Genomic DNA, 4,758 nt, shown 5'->3' on the forward strand with positions numbered 1-4,758 from the left:
ATGTGTTTAAATTTCTTTCATTAATTACTACATATTTTCTACACTCACAATGTTTGCCAGCTCGCTATATAATCAACTTAAATCAGTTATATCTATCATGCAATGCATTTTCTTCTAATTTTTTGTGATAAACTAATAGATAATTGACTAAATAAACATCCTGCAAAGTTTCAATAAAAATTTCCAAGTTTTTCTTACAATTTCCGTGGTTTTTATTCAATTTTTATCGATATCGATAATATCCCGATATTTCCATTGAAATTTCCGTGTTTTTAGACTACCGATATTTCCGATATCATCGATATTTTATACCTTGGTTATGAGTGACACTTTCGCAGCCATACACTAAAATGTACTTTTGTCTTGCATGAATTGTGGTGATTTACCATTTCTGGAATAGTCTCATTCATATTATACATCTTTAGGGTTAGGTAAATTTATTGAAATTTCAAGCAAAATATATCTATTATAAAATTTAGAAGTTCTCAAAATGCATTTCGATATGTAACCTTTTCTTTTGATACAAGCGATATTGCAGGATGATGGATTCAAACTTGAGGCCTTAAGTGTAAGGGAGAATAGCCTTAACCAACTTAGCTATAAGCTTTTTATTAGCATCCAACTTAATACAATATATAGATAGAGCTATCCAAAATAGAAATCATGTGATAACGTTTAAGTTTTTGCTTTATGCGAAGAAGTATAAATTTAAGAGTATCAACTTTCACTCTCATTTTCATGTAAAATGAAATTAAAAAAAAAATTTGAGAGTAAACATAATTACGCTAAATAAAAAAAAAGTAGAATACAACAACAACAACAACAAAGCCTTTTCCCACTAAGTGGGGTCGGCTATATGAATCCTAGAACGTCATTGCGCTCGGTTTTGTGTCATGTCCTCCGTTAGATCCAAGTACTCTAAGTCTTTTCTTAGAGTCTCTTCCAAAGTTTTCCTAGGTCTTCCTCTACCCCTTCGGCCCTGAACCTCTGTCCCGTAGTCACATCTTCGAACCGGAGCGTCAGTAGGCCTTCTTTGCACATGTCCAAATCACCGGAACCGATTTTCTCTCATCTTTCCTTCAATTTCGGCTACTCCTACTTTACCTCGGATATCCTCATTCCCAATCTTATCCTTTCTCGTGTGCCCACACATCCCACGAAGCATCCTCATCTCCGCCACACCCATTTTGTGTACGTGTTGATACTTCACCGCCCAACATTCTGTGCCATACAACATCGCTGGCCTTATTGCCGTCCTATAAAATTGTCCCTTGAGCTTCAGTGGCCTACGACGGTCACACAACACGCCGGATGCACTCTTACACTTCATCCATCCAGCTTGTATTCTATGGTTGAGATCTCCATCTAATTCTCCGTTCTCTTGCACGATAGATCCTAGGTAGCGAAAACGGTCGCTTTTTGTGATCTTCGCTAGATTGCTCCGATCATTAGTGTGGATAAGTATATAAATGGATAAGAGACAAGAAAGCAAACACAAGATGTACGTGGTTCACCCAGATTGGCTACGTCCACGGAATAGAGGAGTTCTCATTAATTGTGAAGGGTTTACACAAGTACATAGGTTCAAGCTCTCCTTTAGTGAGTACAAGTAAATGATTTAGTACAAATGACATTAGGAAATATTGTGGGAGAATGATCTTGTAATCACGAAACTTCTAAGTATCGGAGTGCGGTATCGTCTTGACTTGCCTTATCTGTCTCATAGGTAGATATGGCATCTTCTCTGGAAGTACTCTTCCTCCATCCAGGGGTGGTATCTTTAACTGGTGGAGATACACAAGGTAATGTATCAATTTCACTTGAAGCTTACTTGTAGTTTCAGGCTTGGTCAAGCGCGATACAAACCATGTAGTAGGAGTCCCCCAAGTCGCCGAGCTAGAGGATCTGCTGAAAGAGGTGACAGACAAGGTAAGCAATCAGAGCTCCGGCTGATTATTCACATTCTCCATATCTTGCAGGCAGCATGAAGGATAAAGAGAAGAAAATGAGAAGAGATGATATGGGATACTTTTGCTTTTGAAGAAGTAACTTTCCACAGGCTTATTCTTGAACTGAGCTGGAGGGTTTTCTGATTTCCTCCAGAGTATAAGGCCGACTGAAGAATTTGAGGGTCAAAACAAGTCCATCAAATCTAGAGTACGTTCGACCCTGCTGATATGGGATACTTTTGCTTTGACAGAGTAATGGATGTATCGGCACGTGTGCTGTTTCGCTTGTCTCCACATGCTTCCTTGTATCCTTCTCCCTTGCCCTATTTGTTCCTCAGGCAGATGCGATATCTTCCCTGGAAGCATAAGATGTTGAAGATGAGTACTCGAGAGCAATGGCAGGTAAGTAATCAGATAAGGGGTTCCAGGCAGTCAGTTCCTGGCTGGAAGCTTGATTCCAAGTGCTGACTGATTGCTCTCTTTCTCCTTGTCTTGCAGATAAGAACAAGGCCAAAAGAAAAGACAGGGAAAAAGCATGATATGGGATACTCTTGCTTTTAACCCTGATGATATGAGATATTCTTGCTCTAGTATAGCTCGTTTGCAGAGATATTATCGGGGGGAAAGAAAGCTGAATATTTCGAAAGGCTTCGTTGGGAGTGCCCTCTCAGATATGAGGAAGGGTTGAGCATTTTTGCAGGTCTGCCTGTCCATTGGGGATGGAGGTCGACATATATAGGAGTCTCCTTAACAACAAATAATAATGCTATTCCTTTACCCTACTTGGTCATAGCACGGTAGTGGGAGCTGCCAGCTTCACATGTTTTAACTCTGTCAGAGCACTTTGAAAAAGTGGTCTGTGGTATCTGGAAAGGTAATGTTGCGTGTGAAGATTACAGACATCTTTATCCAAGGAGATCCGGCTCTTGAAGTTGGGAAAGTGTTGCCTCTTCGGTTTTCGAACAAGCAATCCTATCGGGGATCTGGCTCTCGAGATTCGGAGAACGATGTCTCTTCGATTTTTGAGAAAGCAATCATGCTGGGGGTCTAGCTTTCGAGATTCGGAGAGCGGTGTCTCTTCGATTTTTGAGAAAGTAATCATGTTGGGAGTCTGGCTCTCGAGATTCGGAGGGCGGTGCCTCTTCGATTTTGGAGCAAGCAAACTTGTTGGGAGTGTTTTCTCGAATGTGAGTAAAGGTTGGGCATGTTTGCTCGTCTACCTTGCCACGAAGCACAGAGGTTGACACATAGGGACTTTCCAATTATCCAGCAATGGTACTGTTCCTTTACCCTCTCTTCGATTTTTGAGAAAGTAGTCAAGTCTGGCTTTCGAGATTCGGAGGACGGTGCCTCTTCGATTTTGGAGCAAGCAATCTTGTTAGGAGTGTTTTCTCGGATGTGAGTAAAGGTTGGGCATGTTTGTTAGTCTACCTTGCCACGAAGCACAGAGGTTGACACACAGGGACTTTCCAATTATCCAGCAGTGGTACTGTTCCTTTACCCTTGTGGGTAATAATATGGTAGCTAGACCTTCAAAATTTATGTGTCTAACCTTTGTTAGTGCTGTTTCTTTGCTATTCTTTTACCCTTCTTGGTCAGAGTGATGTAGTGGGAGCTGCAAGCTTCACGTGCTCAACTTTGGCAGAGAACTTTGGCAAAGTTATCTGTGGTACCCATGAGCTACTGTTGCGTGTGAGAAGTGGGTGATTGAACAGTAAGACTCATATGCTTTCTACTTCACCAGAAGTCTTCGACAGAATGCCCATAATTTCCGCAAAGCTGAGTGTGCGTGTGACAGGTGCTGACAAGGCTGGAAAAGTAGGTGCCTCTTCGATTTCTGAGATCGGCCCTCGTGGTCTCTGAGCAGCCCAGCTTTTGAGAAAGCAAGCGCCTCTTCGATTTCTGAGATCGGCCTTCGTGGTCTTTGAGCAACCCAGCTTTTGAGAAAGCAAACGCCTCTTCGATTTCTGAGATCGACCCTCGTGGTCTCTGAGCAGCCCAGCTTTTGAGAAAGCAAACGCCTCTTCGATTTCTGAGCAGGCGCCTCTTCGATTTCTGAAGCTCTGTTGAGTGCAGATTTTTATAGGGGCTGGCATTAAGTTCCAAAGCACACTTGAATCTCCACCAGTAGAAGCTCCATTCTTGCACTTCTAAGATCTTGATTTGTCCGACCTCTTCTCTCTTCAACACCTTTGAAAATGTCTGGCCCATCCGACCGTCGTTTTGACTTGAACCTTGTTGAAGAGGCAGCTCCGTCTTCTCCAGACAACATATGGCGCCCATCCTTCGTCTCCCCTACTGGTCCTCTTACCGTTGGGGATTCCGTGATGAAGAATGATATGACCGTTGCGGTGGTGGCCAGGAACCTTCTCACTCCCAAAGATAACATACTACTTTCCAAACGGTCTGATGAGTTAGCTGTTAAGGATTCTCTGGCTCTCAGTGTTCAGTGTGCAGGTTCTGTGTCTAATATGGCCCAACGCCTATTTGCTCGAACCCGCCAAGTTGAATCATTGGCGGTTGAAGTGATGAATCTCAAACAGGAGATTAGAGGGCTCAAACATGAGAATAAACAGTTGCACCGGCTCGCACATGACTATGCTACAAACATGAAGAGGAAGCTTAACCAGATGAAGGAATATGATGGTCAGGTTTTACTTGATCATCAGAGATTTGTGGGTTTATTCCAAAGGCATTTATTGCCTTCGTCTTCTGGGGCTGTACAGCGTAATGAAGCTCCAAATGATCAACCTCTGATGCCTCCTCCTTCTAGGGTTCTGTCCAGTACTGAGGCTCCGAATGATCCCCC

Source organism: Malus domestica, chromosome 07 (genome assembly GCF_042453785.1).
Source record: "Malus domestica chromosome 07, GDT2T_hap1".
Taxonomy (NCBI): Eukaryota; Viridiplantae; Streptophyta; class Magnoliopsida; order Rosales; family Rosaceae; genus Malus; species Malus domestica.